At 49.6% G+C, this 21,132-nt stretch overlaps 1 protein-coding gene and 1 long non-coding RNA gene across 5 annotated transcripts in view; one reads left to right on the top strand and one right to left on the bottom strand.

Annotated features, from left to right (window-relative positions):
* Window positions 1–21,132, top strand: part of DPP6 (dipeptidyl peptidase like 6) — a 960,318-nt gene that overhangs the window by 762,200 nt on the left and 176,986 nt on the right. The window lies entirely within an intron of this gene.
* Window positions 3,103–5,719, bottom strand: LOC139182814 (uncharacterized). Its single transcript, XR_011566387.1, has 2 exons — window positions 5,472–5,719; window positions 3,103–3,857 (listed from the first exon to the last, which is right to left on the bottom strand). It is a non-coding gene; the product is annotated as an uncharacterized lncRNA (long non-coding RNA).

Consider the following 21,132-nt stretch of genomic DNA (forward strand, 5'->3'; position numbering starts at 1 on the left):
CTCTCCATGTAAACTGAAGCGGCTCCGAAAATGGCGATCACTGTTTGACCGCCCAGCTCCTCCTCTTTAGCATAAGATCATTTTGTCATTGTTCAGTCACTAAGTCGTGTCCCACTCTTCGCCTCTTTGTGACCCCATGGACTGCAGGACACCAGACTTCGCTGTCCTTCACCATCTCCCGGAGCTTGCTCAAACACATGTCTGTCGAGTCGGTGATGCCATCCAACCATCTCACCCACCGTTGTCCCCTTCTCTTCCTGCCTTCATTCTTTCCCAGCATCAGTGTATTTTCCAGTCAATCAGTTCTTCCCATCAGGTGGCCAAAGTATTGGAGCTTCGGCTTCAGCATCAGTCCTTCCAGTGAATATTCACGGTTGATTTCCTTTAGGATTGGCTGGTCATTTATGAACAATAAATGAATGAGTTTCAAGTATCATCAAAGTCTTCTTTGTATTAATGAGACAGTGGATTTCCAAACTGGGTGAGCCTTTAGACCTTGAGCTTATGCTGCTTCAGTGTCTGAGAGAGGCTTGTTGAGCTCAGTCAGTTGTACCAGGGCCCTGCCTGGTGGCCAGGCTAGAGCACAGCCCTGTAGGTGGGCTTGGGGTGGTGAGGAAAGCACAGTTGTCTCTTTAAATAGAAACGTCTCTATGAAAACATTTAAATTAGCATTTACTCATAGGGCAGAACATATGAGAGCTCCTCTTGATATTTCTGGAGACACAGACGTGTATCTTTTTCTCCCTTTTTCTTACCTCTCCTCTTATCCCTCTCTCCCTGCAGTCCCTCGCTTCCAGCCCAAGGCCATTCGAGCTGCAGGATGGGATTACTTGGCATTTATAACTTAGATTTTCTCCCTTAGCTTCAGGCTTTCCGAACAATCACAGAGATGAACCGAATTAATTTTTCAGCACCCCCTAAACTCTGGCTTCCTTCCTTTTTGCCAGTGATGGAAGGATCTGGGGTGGGTGAACCCTCTCTTCTGTCTCTCTCACGAGGGAGAAGGAGGCCTCCCTGACCCCTGTTTAACCCCCTCCATCCCCAGCTCTGACCTCCGCAGCTGGAGCCTGGGGTAGACCCCAGGGCACATGCAGTGGCTCGAGTCATAATGAGAACCCCGAGCTGGCTGAATTTTCATCTGTTGGAAGATCTGGAGCCTCATGGTAGGGGTGTTTGACTTTCACATACTAAATTTTCAAAAGTTGTGTCCTCAAAGGACATGTGTCTTTTACACAGACTAGTTTAGTAAGCCAGAATTAAAGCTAGTTAATTTTTAACATAGAGTGTTTTACTAAGTGTTTATATCGGAACTGCAGCAAAGTAGAGCAGCACTTGATGACAGAGACTGATAGAAATGCGAGCCAGATAAATGTCCTCTGTTAAGGGTCCATCGTGTGTTTTCGTAGCAGTTTTTGGTAGATTTGCTGTTTCTTGGAGTTTTCCTGACATGAGTTTTTTCTTGGGTTAGTTTTCCCTTTGACTTGAGTGCTTTTCTGTAAAAAATTATATTTGTATGTAATTTGCAGGTTTTCATATCTATTAGGATCATTCTGGAAATCAGATGGGCTAGAGAAACTCAACCCTTCCATAACAGACATCAATTTTAAGAAAAATTGGGCATACCCCGTAATCAGATAGCATTGGCATTTTGGAGTTTGGCAAACAGAGCAGTAATGGGACAGAGACTGAGACGCACGTGAAGCTCCCCTCGTGTGCACGCCGGGCGGCCTTCTGTCGATATTGTTGCCCTGACCTTGCTTACTTGCCTTTACCAAACAAACCGTACAAAATCGTACTCCTTTGGAATTCCGGTTGACTTATGAAGTCACATCTGCGAAAATGACGAGCTGAGACCTAGATTCCTTCTGCCCAGGGTTACTCTCGAACTTTACAGGCTGGGACATAGAAGAGCATTCTCTTTATTTAGAAGACAGATACCTGGGTTGAGAACACACCGCAGTGCCCAGCGCCTTGCCGGACCTCGTGACCCGGGAGTTACAGACCGAAGCCCTGGGGTCTCATGGACCTGAAGACGAGTCCCAGTTGGCAGCTGACCTTGGCCGTATGACCTCGAGAGCTGCTGTACTTCTACGGAGCTTCGCGTCCACACTCTTACAAGGATGCTAACAACAGTGCCCTCTTCGTAGGCACCCGATAAGAATCAAGGGGAATACATGTGCAGTGCACAGCAGAGAATTTTGCTCCGAGTGACTGCCTGGGAATGTTATTTCTTCGTATTGTAATATGTCCCCAATATGTATTTGTAGTCTCATAATTAAATTTTATCAGACTGTACTTTCTAGCCAGCTCAAATCCTTTCTGTTACAAGGAGAGGAATGATATAACCCCTACCATAATAAAATTCCCTTTAAAATTTTTTCAAAGCTAAGACCTGTTCCATGACACTCAGGTGATTAAAATGCCCTTGTGATTTTAATTTCTCTCTTAAAAGTAATGTCTGTAGCCTCAACGATCTACAATTCTCAGTGCTCAATAAGTTCTTTTTTTAATCTCATCTCAACCTGACTTGCTGCAATTAATTTCTAAGGCTTTCTTGTTTTGCTTTCAGTGGAAGCAGAAAAGATAAGTCAACAGTGAAGTGCTGTATTGAGCAACAAAGCATGGTTTCTATCCTTAAGGAGTTCAAAATCTTCTTGAAAAGGAAGGACTCAGACATATCAGTTGAGTTCAGTTCAGTTGCTCAGTCATGTCTGACTCTTTGCGACCCCGTGGACTGCAGCACACCAGGCCTCCCTGTCTATCACCAACTCCTGGCGTTTACTCAGACTCATGTCCATTGAGTTGGTGATGCCATCCAACCATCTCATCCTCTGTCGTCCCCTTCTCCTTCCACCTTCAATCTTTTCCAGCTCAGGGTCTTTTCCAATGAGTCAGTTTTTTGCATCAGGTGGTCAAAGTATTGGAGTTTCAGCTTCAGCATCAGTCCTTCCAGTGAATATTCAGTACTGATTTCCTTTAGGATGGACTGGTTGGAACTCCTTGCTTATATAACAATATAAAATTAAATGCCTCAAATGGGTATTTTAAACAATGAACACAAAAGAAGAGATGCCATAAAGAATCTCAAAAAGGAAGTCTGGCTTGAGCAAAGCCTTATAGTCGAGTAAGTTTTATTTTGTTTGGTTTAATAGATGGAGACTGAGAGGAGATATTCCAGGTCGGGTGAATCATTAAATGAGCTTGACCTTTTCAGTGAGCCAGCGTCTTCCTGGAATTAGTGGGGTGCCAGGCCAGGCCGGAGCAGGGCTGTTCTCCTGGGACTCTGCATGGGGAAAGACGGGATTGGGGGGGTCTGGGGTGAGCCTGGGGTGTGGAAGACCTAATCCCCAGCTGAGTGCCGTGGGTCTTTACAGGAAGAACACGCTGAACACCAAGCCTAAGAGAGACTCGGTGCAAACAGCAGGCTTAGGTTAGTTTTGTGTGTGTGTGTAGAGCGGAGGGCAGGGAAGGGGTGAGTAGGGCTTGGAGTCAGTTAGGGGGCCTGGCGGGGAGCAGGGCAGGCCTGCAGTGAGGGAGGGCTCAGTGGAGAAACCACCTGACTGTGATGGTGGGCGTGTGGCATCCTCTCAGAGAGTGAAGGCGGGTTTCAAGAGTTTATGTTCCATGCCCCTCACATTAAATCTTCGGGAGCCTGTGCCTTTTGTGAGTTGAGCCTGATGCGTGAGGAGATTCAAGGCAGCGAGTTTGCGAGGGCGGCGCTGAGAATCCCCAGCAGTGTCAGCAGCCCAACACCTCCTCCTCCAGGACGCTGCCGCTGGACACGTTCACTCTGCAGAGCTGCCAGGGGTTGCACCAACAGGATTGTCTGTGTATCTTTAGGAAGGGCCAACATGAGGCTGAAATATAAGAGAAAGAGCGTCCTTAGAGTGGCATTCTACGTGCCTCTAGCAAGGCCTGCAAGACTTCCCAGGTGGCCCCGTGGTAAAGCATCTGCCTGCCAATGCAGGAGATGCAAGTTCGATTCCTGGGTCAGGAAGATCCCCTGGAGAAGGAAATGACTACCCATTCCAGTATTCTTGCCTGGGAAATCCCATGGACAGAGGAGCTTGGTAGATTACAGTCCACGGGGTCACGGAAGAGTCAGACACGACTTAGAGACTAAACTCTCTCTCGGAAAGGGCAGGATCCTACCGTTACTGGCAGGCGCAGCATGTCAGCACTGCAGACAGCTCCGAGGCCTGCGGAGCTGGATCTTAGTTAAGCTGCTTCTCCTGCTCCCTCCCGGCGAAGTCTCCCTGCTTCTCTCCCTTCTTCCCCTGAATTACAAGCAGTTAGCAAGCACTATCAAAAGAATGAGCTTTAGAATCAAATCGATGTGAGAATAAATCCCCCGTCAGCCTCTTTACCTGTGTAATCATGGAAGAGTTACTTTGCTTCTCTGGGCACTATTACTCTGTCTATATAATGGAAATAAAATGCTTGACTCATGGGGTTCATGGAAAGGTTATGGAGTTCTGTAGGATATTGAAATGGTGCGTGTAAATACCTCTTTCGGTGTGCAGAAAGTCCTACAGGCTTCCTTCGTGGGGGAACCAAGGCCTCCCATTATGCAGCCAAATCTAATTAATCACTCTCCCCACAATTTCCCTGCCTCTGGACAGAAAGTAAATTTCATACTCTGTGCCAGCTCTGATCAATTCTAATGGCTTCCTGGAGCTCTGAGTTTAAAGTGTGCCTGTGCTCTTTGGGGGAGGACGCTGTGATCCATGCGTCTCGCCCGCAGTGAGGGGGGTGGGAGAAGGATGCACGTGATGCCTTCCAGTTGCAGGAAGCAGTCTTCCCTGGAGGACCAGTGATGCGCCGCCACTGCACGCAGACAGAAGGTGGTCCCGTCTTCGCTCGCTCTATCCTTTACCCCATCCCCACAACACGCCAGAAACGTAGGTGCCGCTGACCGTGCGACTGTGTCCAAATCCTTCCGATCCTTCAGGCCCTGACATCACAACCCTCTCCTCTAAAACTGCCTCCAGCCTCCCCGAGTTCCTGGAGTCAGATTGTCTCCCATTTCAGGCTGAAATGTATCCTTGCTTTAAATTGCTCTTTTGTTGTCAATATGTAATTGTTTCTGGACAGCATGTTTAGAAATGTTTTAATGTGCATTTACTGCCTGACCCGTTTCTCTCCTGAATTCTTACATGTCAGAGAGCAGGGTTTGCTGGGAGGGGCTTGGCTGTGTCCCGGGTATCTGTGGCCTGGGTGTGAGAACAGGGATGCCCAAGAATAACCGCTGGAGAGGCTGCCCCTGCAGGTCTGAGCTGTCGGGAGACAAAGCGTCAGCCATAGTCAAAGGCGGCCTGTTTCAACCAATCCTTTCCTTTGAGTCCTTTTCTGCCCTTAAAAGACCGCCCTCCATGTCTAAAGACTTTTAAACAAGCAAACCCGTTTGGAAATGAGGTGAAAAGATGGGGGATGCGGCATTTCCTCAGGCGCCTTGGGGAACCTAAACTTACCTGTTCCCGTCCTTGAACTCTTCCCAGCGTGGGAGGGGGTGCATTGATGTTGACTGAAACAGGTGGAGGGAATTCATGAATTAAATGAGATTGTCGAGTATAAGGAGAAGCAGGTCTGGGCCCCACCCCCAAATCACTCAGACCACAGTCTCGGAGGATGGGACCTCAAGAGTGCATTTTTAAGTGACTCAGTTTCTAGTTTAAGTATCTGGTGTCAGCTGGTCCTTCTTCACTAGCCGTCAGCACCAAGTGACCCCAGGATTCTCTTTGAAGCTGAGAAACTTCTGTTTCTGTTTCTGGAAAGAAGCGACAAATGTGAATTTCCTTGTCCTCTCAGCAGAAAGATACAGGCAGGTCTCCGGCTGACAGTGCCCTTGGAGATTTACTTAATGATATGCAGCAAAGGCCTATAGCGCTGACACCCGCACCACGGCGATGAGATGGAGCCTGTGTCTGGGCTGGAGCTTGACGTGAGCGCCACCTGGTGTCTCAGCCTGGAGTCGCTGTTCCCATTGACGCATTCTGGAGCCGAAGAACTGATGCTTTTGAGCTGTGGGGTTGGAGAAGACTCTTGAGTCCCTTGGACTGCAAGGAGATCCAACCAGTCCATCCTAAAAGAGATCAGTCCTGAATGTTCATTGAAAGGACTGATGTTGAAGCCAAAACTCCAATACTTTGGCTACCTGATGTGAAGAACTGACTCATTGGAGAAGACCCTGATGCTGGAAGGGATTGGGGACTGGAGGAGAAGGGGACGACAGAGGATGAGATGGTTAGATGGCATTACTGATTCAATGGACATGGGTTTGCGTAAACTCCGGGAGCTGGTGATGGACAGGGAGGCCTGGCATGCTGCAGTCCGTGGGGCCGCCAAGTCGGACGTGACTGAGCGACTGAACTGACTGAACGGACTGACCGAGCTCTGCCGCTCTGTCCCTTCTGAAGAGTCACAGGCCGCGTTCTCAGTCACGCAGAGTTAGAGGCGAGCATGGGAACGCTTTCCGCCGGGCCTGAGAGCGGCCACCTGGGAAGGCTCTATCTGCATCCCTGAGGTCAGCATGCGAGCATGGGAACGCTTTCCGCCGGGCCTGAGAGCGGCCACCTGGGAAGGCTGGCTGCGTCCCTGAGGTCAGCACTGCTCCTGCCCACAGACTTCTTCCCAAAGAGTCTCCTGGAGGCCGAGCCCCTGGAGTTTGCAGCAGGGTGTCCACTCTGCTGCGCCCCCACGAGCCCGTCTGTTCTAGCCCAGGATGCACAGCAGGCAGGCACATGAGCCGCCTGCTGCCTCGTCTCCTCTGCTTTGTCTTCACGCCGCCTTCTCTGCGCGCCAGGCTGTCCCCACTGGGGGCTGGACTCAGCGCTCCCTGTCTTATTTATGCTGGTGACATGGGCACAGGTTAAACATCAAGGGTAGTAGCCTCGTCTAGAAAAGCAGGCCTCAAGCACAGCAGCACAGGTGGTCATCCAGACCCTGGAGAGACAAGCAGATACCGGTCACTGCAGCATAACTTGCTCATCGTAAAACCCAGTGAGAAATTTTCCTTAAGTTTTGACTGATGGGTGCAATCACAGAAGCACCTCCCCGACCGAGACAGGGAAGAGTTCTGTCTCCCCGAAATAGCCCATGCGCCTGTCCTCCAGCCCCCGTGGTTGCCCTGGCGTCCACCCCTCTAGCTTTGCGTTTTCTAGACTTCCTTGTGGATCGAGTCACACTTACATAATCCTGGGTGACGGGATTCTTCGTCAGCATAATTGCTTTTGAGTTTCCCCCGCGTTGTTGCCGACGCATGTAGGTCATCCCTTTTATTGCTGAGAAGTGGCCCGGTGAGTGGAGAGACAGTCATTTGCTTATGCGTTTGCCATGTGACATTTGAGTGGTTTCCAGCTTGAGGCTGTTATGAATAAAACTGAGCGTTTGCATACAGAATTTTCCATAGGCACATGTTTCCATTTCTCTTGGGTAAATAGCTAGAGGTGGAATCACTGGGTCGTGCAGTAAACGAATGTTTCAGTAGGCGAGAGACTGCCAGGTGGTTATCCAACATGGCTGTACTGTTTAGACGCGCCCCCGCACCCGTCAGCCTGGGGGTTTCAATCCCCCTACCCTCCACCCGGTCCCCGAGAGAGGCCAGCTGACTTGTCTGCTCGGGTTCCTGCCTGGGACAGAGTGTCAGGCCTCCTCTCCTGCCCGAATGCAGGCACTCGGGGACCTCGCAGGCTGCTCCCCACGATCGTCCCTTCTGCAGTGCTGTGTAATGAAAAATCCTCGGGGAAGTCGGTGGCAGGGAGGGTGGAAACTTCCTGAAGAGGCTGTTCACGGGCACCCCGACACAAGCCTCATGAGCGGTTAAGAGGTCTCCGCCCCGAGCATCATCGCTCGTTTCTAGACAGATCTAGGAGGAGGGGTTTTCTTTTTGAGAGTCGCCTGTCCTGGAGGAAGGCCCAGGTCCAGGAGGACAGCCCTGCCCTGGGGTCACCTGCTGCTTCCTGGCTGAGAGGAAGAGCGGAGCTGCACGCCCGCACCCAGCATCCGTAAGGATGCCGCTGACCTTGGGGCTCCCGGCCGGGCCGGCAAAGGGCATCATGGACCTTCTCAGGCATTCCTGTCTGCTCTCTTGCTGTGTTTTTGACTGCAGCAGTGTGAAGGAGCCAGCAGGCAGCGTTAGCCCTCCCAGGAGGCGATGACTTTGCACAGTCCGGCTCAGCCAGACTGTGTATGGACCAATACGTATTTCTGGAGCTGCTGGCAATGGATAAAAGAACGAAAGCTGTGGCATTTCATCATCAAGAAGCTCTGGTTCCCAGACCTGAATAGCACAGCCTTCAGTGGAGATGACACAACTCTTTGCTCACTTGAAGCTTTCCGCTCCCAGGACTTAGCTTGGCCCACTGCTCTGCCTGCCAGGCCACTGGACACTCAGCAGTGAGGTCGATGCCCTGTTGGGGCTGAGGCTCCCAGATGAAGAAGCCGCTCAGGCTTCTGCCTGTCTGGGCTGGAAGTTAGCAGCATCCCTTGGAGCTCTGTCTCCTCCATCCAGCAAGACAATGGACGTTCCCACACTTCAGGGTGAGCGCCGGGGCCCAGGGCCTGTCACGTCCGCCTGCTCTGTGAACGCAGAGCTGTGGACAGTCAGAGTATGAACAGTCCAAGTATGAACAGAACGTCGGGGTTTTACCATCTCTCTGCATGTCTTTGATTCATTGCATGATGGCCCTCACACACGTTTCTATCAACCTTCTAAGTGTTATTTAGAGGGGCTTCCAGGGCAGCCCTAGCAAGCACGGCTTCCTATGCAGCCCCCTTCACAGCCAGCCCAACGTCGAGGCTAAGGAGAGAGCCAGATCTAAACCTCAGGGCTGACCTGAGGCTCACGTGTCATCATCGGTGCTATCGGAGCTAGGATTCCTGAGCCAGGGCTGAAGCTCAGGGCAGGCCTCGCTGACACCCGTGAGCATGGCCCCGAGGGCGCTGCCGGCCCCTGGTCTGGCCCCTCCCTGTGTCCGCAGGTTAGCCCTCGGGGTCTGTCCTCTGCTTCTCTCCCTCCAGTTCCCTCCGCTGACCTCAGCATGTCTGAACGCCGTCCGGCTCCCGGGCTCTGTCCACTCAGCTACGCACCACCTCATCCAAAGGCCCCTTCCCAGGCCCTCTCGCTCCACGCAGGAGTCGCCTTCATGCCACTTTCTGTTTTTGTCCCCTTGGTCCCTGGAATGAAATCCTCTCCTTGTTCCTCTATTTGGTGGCTGTTGTTCAGTTGCTAAGTCGTATCTGACTCTTTGCAACCCCACGGACCTGAGCACGGTAGGCGTCCCTGTTCTTCACTATCTCCCAGAGTTTGCTCAAACTCATGTCCACTGGGTCCATGATGCCATCCAACCATCTCATCCTCTGTTGTCCCCTTCTCCTCCTGCTTTCAGTCTTTTCCAGCATCAGGGCCTTTTCCAATGTGTCAGTTCTTCGCAGCAGATGGCCCAAGTATTGGAGTTTCAGCTTCAGCATCAGTCCTTCCAATGAATATTCAGGACTGATTTCCTTTAGGATGGACTGGTTGGATCTCTTTGCAGTCCAAGGGACTCTCAAGAGTCTTCTCCAACACCACAGTTTGTAAGGTTAACTAAAGTTGCTCAGTCGTGTCTGACTCTTCGGGACCCTGTGGACTGTAGCCCGCCAGGCTCCTCCGTCCATGGGGTGTTCCAGGCAAGAGCGCTGGAGTGGGTTGCCACTTCCTTATACAGGGAATCTTCCTGCCCCAGGGATTGAACCTGGGTCTACCCGCATTATAGGCAGACGCTTTACCGTCTGAGCCACGAGGAAAGATCGCACATAACCACAGTTAATGCGTGTCTATAAAACCATACCGTGCAGTCTCTAGCATATTCCTTTCTGCTCCCATGCCGCTTTATTTCATTTATAAATGAATGAGTGAACCTTTAACTGCGTTTATAGACATTTAGTGAGTAACTTATTACGCGTCTGACATTGGGACTTGAACATATCATAACGTATTTTGTAGTCATAACAATGATGGGGTGTAAATCACAGCCCACTTCAGAGATGAGCACCCTGAGGCTTGCAGTTGGAGTAACTTGCTCCCAGCTCACTTTCACTTTTCACTTTCATGCATTGGAGAAGGAGATGGCAACCCACTCCAGTGTTCTTGCCTGGAGAATCCCAGGGACGGGGGAGCCTGGTGGGCTGCCGTCTATGGGGTCGCACAGAGTCGGACACGACTGAAGCGACTCAGCAGCAGCAGCTCCGAGTATAGCTTGTGGTTGGCCAGGATTCCTGTCGGCACTTCCGGCTCCAAGCGACATCGCTCTGCTCTGCACTTCAGTCCAACAAGAGCTGCTAGGCAACCTCTGAACTGGGTGCCACACCCTTCGTCTTAGAAGTAACCCGTCCTCCTCAGGCTGAGGGCCGTCTGCAGCACATAGTAGGGGTGGTGTTGATAAGGTGAGAGGTTGGGGGATGGCCTGGTGACCGGCGTTACTGGTCATTGGAGGTAGATTTAATTGGTACCTCTACTCAGCCTGGGTGCCTACACGGCCTCGAGCTACGGTTTGCATTCTGTTTGATATCAGAGAGTAACGGTGACTCTGATGCTGTTCTTCTGTTTTGACTTGACAAACAGGTATCTGAAGCAAATAAGGCATCCCTACCAAAATAAAACCACACAGCATCGCGTTTTAGGGACAGAATTGCTAAGAGGCCAGGCGGGAGGAGACCCCAGAGCCCTATGTGTAGCAGTCTCGGGCCACCTGCCAGGAACCATGGCTGCAGGCGAGCCCTGCACCAGGCCCTTGTACACAGTCCCCTCTGTGGGCTCCCAGGACAGCGTTGCCACCTGCCGGAGGGGCTCCGGGGCTTGGAAGCTGTGCAGTGGTCGTCTTCTGGGCAAAAAGATCCCCCTGAGAGTTTCTGTCCTGCCAGAAAGTGGCGAGCGTGCGCCTCAGTGGAAGTGACCTCGCACACCTGGGCTGAAGGGCCTGGAGCTGGGCTTCTCCTGTGTAACCTCAGCCCTTTGTCTCCTCGTTCCTAAAATGGAACTAAAGGCAACTGCTCCAGATGTTCCAAAGACTGGGTCAGAGCCTCATATGGCTTTGGAAAGACATTGCCATGTTTTCTTGGTTTGGCATTAAAATCCCTTCTTCCGGGACGGAGGGTCAGGATGGGGAAACACATGTACACCCATGGCTGATTCATGCGAATGTATGCCAGAAGCCACCACAATATTGTAAAGTAATTAGCCTCCAATTAAAGTTATTACAAAAATAAAATAAAATCCCTTCTTCCTTGCATTAAGCAAACACGAACCTCAAAATGCCAGCCCTGTCCCCCAGCTCCTCCAGAAACCCCGAGAGAAGGGGGAAGCTTGCCTTGTGAGAGCTGAGGAAATCTAACAGTGCTGATTGCCAGGGTCCCGGTGAGCACAGTCCAGATAGTCATCTGAAATTACGTAGCTGGACCACCTGCTGGCCTTGGGAGGGAGCTCAGGCATGCTTGCTTTGTAGGGAGTAGAAATCCGACCTGCTGTATGGAACCCTTTTGAAGAAGGACCACATGAGCATGAAGGTCAGCAGGCAGATCAGAGAAGCCTGGAGTGGAAGAAACGGGCAGCGTCTCCGCACTGGCAGAGGAGAGCTGTCCTCAGCCCGCAGAGGCCGTGTCCCCGCCTGAACCCCAGGGCTCATCCCTCAGTCTGGCTGGCTCCCCGGGCACCTCTGATGTCAGCTGAGCTTAAGTGATTCACTCACATGAGCCTGGCCAGCTGACCTGTTGGGTTTCTCATAAAAAAAAAAAAAAAAAAAAAGACCACTTTTCTCAGTTATGTACAGATTCTTAGGATTTTGAAATAGTATAAAAATGTGGCTATAACAATTCATATAATCAAAGTCAGTTAAAAATGTAAAGAAATATATGCCCTTTAAGAAAATTGGTTCTTACCCTTCAGTGGCTAAGCACAGGTCTCACTGTTGATGATGGTGGTATTGTGGTTGGTCTTGGTTTGACTTTCACCTTCAGATCCCTGGGTTTTGTAGACAATGAACTATGCAGCTCCAGTCATGGGAATGTTTATTTTCACAGATGGGGTGCCCTCTGCTGCTTTCAACTCCTTGCAGACAAGGCGCACACCCTATCAGCAGCCCGACATTAGCCCAAGCCGCTTGGCCTTTGGTCATCTACTGCTCCTGGGAGCGTGATTTTTAAACTCATGGAGAGAAAGGTCCTCTGTGAAAGTGATCTTATTATCTTGTGTTCCCAAGAGCCCTTATTATCTTGACATGGATCAAAACCCTGACTTTAGCTTTGTCAAATTGTCTATTGCTGGTTTGTTACCAAACTAATCGCAGACACTAAGTGGCATTAGAATAGAAGAAATATTTTTTTGCCACAAAGCAGAGAATTCAGTCTTGGATAAAGAATGTTTTCCCAGTCCATGGAGAAAAATGATCTGTGTGTGTGTGGAGGAGGAGGAAGAAGAGAGGAAGAATGCTTCTTTAAAAAAAAATAATACTAATTTAAATCCATTGCTTCCCCACCCCCTCCCAAGTAAAGAGCCCGCCTCCCAATTGCAGGAGATGCAGGAGACGCGGGTTTGATCCCTGGGTCAGGAAGATTCTCGGAGGAAGAGATGGCAGCCCACTCCAGTATTCCTGCCTGGAGAATCCCACTGACAGAAGCCTGGCGGGCTACAGTCCACAGGGTCATAAAAAGTCAGACACGACTGAACCGACTTAGCACGCACACACAATCTGAAAATAATTTTAAGTTATGCAGTTTGTCCTGAGACCCAGATCTGAGGAAAGACTTCTTTGAAAATAGAAGCCATTTTTCCTGATGTAGTCATCTCTAACAGCAGCATGCTACGTGAAATATTTCCACAAAGAAACGGCAAAAGATTCTTTTCCATCCGACTTCAAGGATTCCTCACTGGATGAAATCAGCCAGAGATGCAAGAATAGACCTGCAGAGAGTATTATCCCCACAGGACCTGCTCGGGAAACCCGTGAACTCGGCCCGCTTCCTACAGGTCCTCAGAAGTGGCCCGCAGGCTGCATGGGGGAGATGGTTAGGAAGCCTGCTGTGAAGACTCATCCAGGTCATCCTCAATATGTTTCTCTTCTTTTCTACCAATGCATTGAACCTTATTTAAAGAGCCGTGTTTTCAAATAGTTATTTCTTGACCCCAGATATTCGATTCAGTTCTAACAACAGCAGCAAAAGGCCAGCCCTGATGCAGTACTTTCTAGGTCAGATAGTCTTCCTAGAGCTTCACGTGTACCCCTCACTGAATGCCTAGAGAATACCTATGATGTGGAGGCTGCTATTTGCTGCTCTTACGCATTCACACCCAGGCGTGGTGAGTGCGCTGGCACAGCTCGTCCCTGGCAGGGCAGGATACACCCAGTTCCTGCCACCCCAGTTTCTCCTGCCTGCATCTTGACCTCTGTTCTCCCCAGCTTTCTCTGTGTTCAAGTGTTCTCAAGCCCCCAGCAACACAACAGAAAATAGAGCTGAGCACGTCACCCACAGGAGCGAAGAGAAAACAGCAAAACTGGGCAAGTTGTAAACCAAAGGAAGACGGGAAAATCATGATGCTCAAGCATAAGACAGCTGAGTCACAGCCCAGAAACCGAGCTCGTTTCTCCTAACCCCTCCCCACCCGCAGGATGGTCCTCAGCACCCCAGGCGTGGACAGCGCTCAGACTAGCCCGCGTGGGGCGGCTCCTGGTTGGCTGTGGTCTGCTCTCTGCTGAGTCAGCCCTTTAGAATATCACCTCTGATGAGAAGAAGGCTTAGGCCTGGGCCCTCAGGATGCTTTTGGAAGGTCAGTGAGAGGAGCTATGGGAGAAAAAACAAGGATGGTTTGAAAATTAAGAAGCTGTCAGAACCCCAGCTTCCCCTTGCTGACTCCCCTGAAGTCCGGAGGTGTGTTTCCTGGCGAGGGTGAGCAGAGGCCCTTGGATGGAGGAACATCAGGACAGGGTGCAGTCTGAACAGGGACAAAGGGACGCTTGCAGGGTGTGGAGAGACTTCCTGCTCTTTCATCATCCCTGACATGTGGCAGCCACGCCTCACCCACCAGGCTGGGGACCGAAGGATCCTTCCCAAGAGATGCTGGCAGAGCCGGGTCCAGAAGGAGCCAGCAGGAGGGCCCAGGGGGACCAGGCGGGCCCTCCCAGGCTCTGCAGGACTCCCCATCAGCTCCTCGGTCCCAGCTTCCTCAATGTGGGGGTCTGGGGTAGAACCACCATCTGACCGCAGACGTCTTCCCGTGTGACAGACAGAAACCAAAGCAAACGGTAGCGGCACTGTGGAGAAAACAGCGACCACAAGAGGAGAAGCCAGCGTTAGGACCAAAGCCTCTTCTTAAATCCTCAGATGACTTGTTACCCTCGGGAGACAAAACAGAACAACGCATACCGTTTTTCAATCTCAAAGCACCAGACTCTTAGAAATGAAAAAGACGGTAGAAATGAAAAAGACGGTAGAAATGAAAACTCAGTAGAAAGGTTTAAAGACAAAGGTGAAGACATTTTCCTGATGATGCAACAGAGACAAAGAGATATGAAAAGTGGGAAGGAAGGATGAGATACGGAGAAAAGACACGCGGATAACTTAGAGGCCCAGCTGAGAAATGTACAAGCACATATAGGAGTTAGCTAAATATAATTTTTAATGATACAGATGAGATTACTTACAAAACAGAAACAGACCCACAGATGCCGGGGACCAGCCTCGGCTGATCCAGGGTATTCGAAGGAGAGACGGCGTAGGCGAAGATCAGGAAACAATTGCTTAATTAAATGTTAATTAAGGATATAAAGAGTAATAGAATGAGGATAGCTCAGTAGGAAAATTCAGTGGAGAAAAAAGGCTGAAATAAGGATAGCTCAGTGAGGAAATTCAGTGGAGAAAAGAGGCTGAATAATTCAGCCAGAAGGTAAGAGAAAGAACGACATGGTGAGACCAAGTTTCGGTGAACAAGGCCCGCACTTTATTTTCCAAAGTAGTTTTTATACCTTAAGTTATGCATAGAGGATAATGGGGGAAGGGGTAGAGTCAGGCAGCAAGCCAGGCTTTCTTCCTGCAAACTTAGCATATGCAAAAGTTAGGTGATTTGCATCATCTTCTGGCCCGGAGGCCTGTTAACATTTTAAGACCTTTTCTTCAGAAAACTTATTTTTCTCTAAAGGTGATTGGTCAGGAGCCACCCTCCAAAAGCATTAGATAAAGCATTGCATTCCTACAGAGCAAAGGTGTGGTGGGCTATAACAAGAAAAAGAATTAACTCAAGGGTCCCAGGTTACAAACATTAAAGCTACTACTTACACCAATTATATTAATCAATACACTGCCAGGGACACAGCAGGTAAGGGATATGGAAACTAAGCAGCAAACATTGGCCCAACAAGTGAAAATCCCTTCACCAATACAATTTCTAATCAATCTTTTAACTACTCAAAAGAATCTGTGTTTAGACAGTTTAGAACATCTCCTGCCTCTCACAGTTGGGAGGCTCTGAACAATCACATGAGGCCGGAAAAACCTATTCAGGCAGGCTAGAGGATTTCCAAAGGAGTTTGTAGGTTAAACACTGTCACACCCAGGAATTATTAACTGGAGCTGTAAGCTAACTTTTTTCAGAGAGGTAGTGGGGGACAGCCCCCCGTAAAGTCAGAGGTGTAGGTGAAAGCACAAAGCAGAAAGTAGGCAGACTCTGGTTTTGGGGGTAGATTGCTCGAGAATTTCCAGGGAGACTCCTGAGGCTTGATCCCGCCTTTGCGTATACCAAGCCTCCTTCCTCATGACCTTTGCCAGAGGCGGAGCAAGCTCCCCGCACACAGACATAGAAAACAAACTTATAATTACCAAAGGGGAGCGATTAAAAACAAACCAGAGGAGGGATAAATTAGGAGTTTGGGATTAACATGCACACTGCTGCATATAAAATAAACAACAAGATCCTACTGCATAGCACAGGGAACTCCACTCAGTACCTTGTAACAGCCTCTAATGGGAGATAATTTAAAGAAGGGTATGTGTGTGTGTGTGTGTGTAACTGAATCCCTTTGCTGTACACCTGAAACTTACACAGACTGTGAATCAATTACACTTCAGTGAAATTCTAAAAATAAATAAGCACCGTCTTTAAGCCCCTGTATCCACCGCACGTGAGAATCTCGCCCGCTTTCCCCCGGTGAAGCTCACTCTCTGTCCACACGTCACGTCTCACCCCACCCCCTGTGTGTCAGTTGCTCAGTCGTGTCCAACTCTTTTCGACCCTGTGGACCTGCCAGGTTCCTCTGTCCGTGGAATTCTCCCTGCCATGGCTAAACACATCCCAGAGCCCTGCCAGCTGTTAACCACAGAGCACAGAGCCCAGGCCAGGACCTAGCAGGCAGGAAGAACCCAGGCTGCCCGCCGGACCCTCGTTGTATTGGGAGCCGCCCAGGCGGCCTGTCTGTGGACAGGCGCTGGATCCGTTTCTAGGAGGGCTGGGTCTTCGCTCCAAAAGCCCAGTGCCGGGAATCGCCCTCAGCAGGCCTCTGGACTTGGCCTTTGCAGTCTGTGGATGGGCAGCCCAAGGGCACCGGGAGGGACGGAGGGGCTGGCCCGGCCCAGACTGTGGACCATGGTCTTGGACCAGGATCGCCTGTGAAGGCTTCCTCTGACTTTGTTCTGCCCTGAAGCTCCAGGGGGGCTGGACGACTGTCTGAGAGTGGAAACCTCCACCCAGATCCCCCCTCATGCAAAACATGCCTTGGAATAATAAGATTATTTCAGGCATGGCTCTAAAAAGAAGCCCCCAGATTAATTAAGATGTCTGAGTTATGCCTTCCAACATGAGGAGGATGGCAGAGCAGATTGAGGGGTGAATCTGTGATCAGCAGAAGAGGAGATGAGTCCTCAGATCAGCAGTGGGCTCTCAGAACGAGAAGAGATCTCTCTGCCAACACGTGGGCTGGCGATTCTGTCGAGCTCGGGGATGCTGGGGAGAGAGACGCAGGGTAACGGGCACTTGCCGTCTTCCTGGGCCCTTAATTAGCTGGAGAATCTGGGTCGTTTCTGTTCCAACGATTGTTTTCCCTCTGTAGCGTTTGCTGGTGTTCTGCTTTCTGACTTGCTGCTTTTCATTGCCCACCTGCGCTGTTGGAGGTTTAATGCTGTCTGGCTTCTCTGGGTTGTGCTTTGTTATTATCAGTGGACACAGCTGTGTGTGCGCTCAGTCGCTTCAGTGTGGCTGACTCTTTGCGACCCTATAGACTGTGGCCAGGCTCCTCTGACCATGGGATTCTCCAGGCAAGAATGCTGGAGTGGGTAGCCATGCCCTCCTGCGGGGGATCTTCCCAGCCCGGGGATTGCACCCGGGTCTCTTAGGTCTCCTGCACTGGCAGGCGGGTGCCTTGCCAAGAGAGCCGCCTGGGACGCCGGCACACATTGAAAGTGAAAGTGAAAGTCGCTCAGCTGTGTCCGGCTCTGCTACTCTTTGCAACTGTACAGTCCATGGAGTTCTCCAGGCCAGAATACTGGAGTGGGTAACCTTTCCCTTCTCCAGGGGATCTGCCCAACCCAGGGATCAAACCCAGGTTTCCCGCATTGCAGGCAGATTCATTACCAGCTGAGCCACAAGGGAAGCCCAAAGATACAGTTAAATTGGCTTAAAATAATTCTGTGAAGGGCCTCATCAGTGTCTTAAGGTAACATACCCAGCTCTTGTTCAGAAGGAGCCTGGTCCGTTGATGCACACACATGGAGCGGGGGGCCGTGCCCCTACAGGCATGTAGGACGTGTGTGTGGGCAGGTCCTCGGGGCTCCATGGAGACGCCTTGGTCACCCAACCTTCCGGGGTTGTTAATTCCGGTGACTCAGCCCCAGGAATCTCACTTCTGCTGCATTTGACTCTGATGCCGCTGAAAGCCCCACCCAGCTTCAAGGATATAAACTCCATCTTTGGATGGAAAGCACCTAGATTTTTGAAAAAGCGTTTGGGACCAGGAATACTGTTGTGGCCATGTTGGGGAAACCTCATTTGCCACGCAGGCTGAAAAGATTTGCTGGGTTTTCTCGCTATGGTTTATATTTTAAATACATAAGTATATATCAGATACGCATTGTTAAACTACGTCACACGATCTGTCCTGAAATTCAGGTCTGGACTTACTTGAAGACCGTGGGCAGAGTGTATTATGTAACAGCCCTGCTCTCATTGTGGGAAAGGCAGCCTTCCTTATTCCAGCTTTCTGCAGGCTTTGATGTAAGAAGTATTAGAATTTCCTTAATAAGTAAGATGCATAGCCTCCCATCCAGATATGTACAGTCCATATTTAAATAGTATAACTTCTCCCAGCAAATCTCCAAACTGTCTAACATTTCTACTGAATATCCCATCTCTTCTTGGAAGAGATGCTTGAATAGAAAAATATAAATTTTTTTGAAAGCCTTTAAGAAATAGTAAAAGCAAATGTCTTAAGTGTAGAAACAGGAAAAGATGACCTTCCCGCCATATCTATGATGATACTTCCTAGTGATAACAAACTATTTGGGACACTGTGGTTCGTGAGAATTCATAATGAAGCGGTAACTTCCAGAGTCCCCAACTTTTAACACTCTAATCTGCTCATCTGATTGTTGGCGGTTTTTCAGTCTAGCTAATGTTTCAGCAATTGTTCGATACCAGAAACTTGAAGGGACCTTGTTATTAATGAATACCATCTTATGCCAGTACTGCATGCTCTTGAGAGAAATTCCACTCATGACATGTGTTTCATCCTCAAATGCTGCCAGCTGATAAAGGGATGTGGACCACCCTGCTCCCTTACCCACCTAGAGACGCTGAGGCAGTGGTGACCAGGTCCCCCCTGTGTCTCCATCCCTGGCTACCTTGCTGCCCTGCGTGTGACCGATGTTCGCTCATCAGCTATTCATACAAGTGCCAACCTTGCTTCTAAATCGCAGAAGAAAGCTCTCAAATAGCTCTGGAGTTCCCAGGTTTGGAGTACTGTCTTTTACACCATTTGTGTTCACTGAAACCACACCTGCGATAAAAGGGTTTTGAGCAATGTGTTCTCTGGGCCCATAATCGCGCATTTCCCCAGACTCAGAACCGATGCCTGTGAGCAGGCAGAGAGGTGAGAAGTGGCGGGAAGGGATGGGGAGGAGGTGCAAACCCTCTGAGGGGGAAGGGTCCAGAGCACCCTTCCAAGCTGGCTGCTCATTCTATGCACTTCCTCAAAGGGCTTGTCTCCTCAAAACTCCCGTTCTCCCCAGGCTCCACGGCTGGGAGCTCATTTCACTGCAGACGCAGGCCAAGAAGGAGCACTGGCTTCCTGGAAGCGTGCGTTCTATGGCACCCTTCTTTGATTCTTTTGTTCTGTCCTGGAATTTTACTAGAAGCAGGGACAAAAGAGCGCTTGAAATGATCAAACACTTGTTTTTTTCAATTTTATTGAAATATAGCTGTCGTGTTAATTTCTGCTATACAGCAAAGTGACTCAGTTATACATAGATGTTCTTTTCCATGTACTTTTCCATTATGATTTATCGTATGACGTGGAATATAGTTCCCTGTGCTATACAGCAAGACCCTGTTGTTTATCCACTCTGCGTGAATAGTTTCCATCTGCTGACCCCAAATCCCGGCGCTTCCCCAGCCCCTCCCACCCCACCCCTGACGACCGCTAGTCTGTCTCCTGTGTCTGTGAGTCCGTTTCTGTTTCGTAGGTACGTTCATTTAGGTCACATGTTAGATTTTGCATATAAGTGCTGCCCTGTGGGATTTGTCTTTTTCTGACTTCCTTCGCTTAGTATGATAATCCCCGGGTCCATCCACCTAACTGCAAATGGCGTGATTTCGTTCTTTTTATGGCTGAGTAATATTCCACCGTGTGTATGGACCACACCATTATCCAATCGTCTGTTGATGGACATTTAGGTTGCTTCCATGTCTTGGCTGTTGTGAGTCGTGCTGCTATTAACATACGGATGTGTGTATCTTTTCAAGTTGGAGTTTTTTCTGGATCAGATGGCAACTCTAGTGTTTGAAGGAATCTCCATACTGTTTTCCATAACGGCTGCAGCAATTCACAGTCCCACCAACAGTGCAAGTGGGTTCCCTTTTCTCCACATCCTCTCCAGCATTTATTATTTGTAGACTTTTTAATGATGGTCATGCAGACAGGCATGAGGTGGCACCTCATTGTAGCTCCGATTTGCATCTCTCTAATAAATAGCAGAGACATTACTTGCCAACAAAGTTCTGTCTAGTCAAGGCTATGGTTTTTCCAGTGGTCGTGTATGGATGTGAGAGTTGGATTGTGAAGAAAGCTGAGTGCCGAAGAATCGATGCTTTTGAACTGTGGTGTTGGAGAAGACTCTTGAGAGTCCCTTGGACTGCAAGGAGATCCAACCAGTCCATTCTGAAGGAGATCAGCCCTAGGATTTCTTTGGAAGGAATGATGCTGAAGCTGAAACTCCAGTACTTTGGCCACCTCATGCAAAGAGTTGACTCATTGGAAAAGACTCTGATGCTGGGAGGGATTGGGGGCAGGAGGAGAAGGGGATGACAGAGGATGAGATGGCTGGATGGCATCACTGACTCGATGGATGTGAGTCTGAGTGAACTCCGGGAGATGGTGATGGACAGGGAGGCCTGGCGTGCTGCGATTCATGGGGTCGCAAAGAGTCAGACACGACTGAGCAACTGAACTGAATTGAATAAATAGCAGTGATGAGCATGTTGTCATGTGCCTCTTGGCCATCTGTAGGTCTGCTTTGGAGAAATGTCTATTTAGTCTTCTTTCCATTTTTTGATTGGGTGGTTTTTCTGTTGGGTTGTTTTTCTGTTACTGAATTGTTTGTGTATTTTGGATACTAAGCTCTTGTTGGTCACATCATTTGCAAATATTTTCTCCCAGTCTGTGTGTTATCTTTTTGTTTTGTTAATGGTTCCTTTGCTGTGTAAAAGTTTGTAAGTTTGGTTAGGTCCCATTTATTTATTTTTGCTTTTATTTCTCTTGTCTTGGGAGAAATGAAAGTGAAAGTTGCTCAGTTGTGTCCGACTCTTTGTGACCCCATGGACTACACAGTCCATGAAATTCTCCAGGCCAGAATAGTAGAGTGGGTTCCATTCCCTTCTCCAGAGGGGTCTTCCCAACCCAG

This window comes from Bos indicus, chromosome 4 (assembly GCF_029378745.1).
Source record: "Bos indicus isolate NIAB-ARS_2022 breed Sahiwal x Tharparkar chromosome 4, NIAB-ARS_B.indTharparkar_mat_pri_1.0, whole genome shotgun sequence".
NCBI lineage: Eukaryota > Metazoa > Chordata > Mammalia > Artiodactyla > Bovidae > Bos > Bos indicus.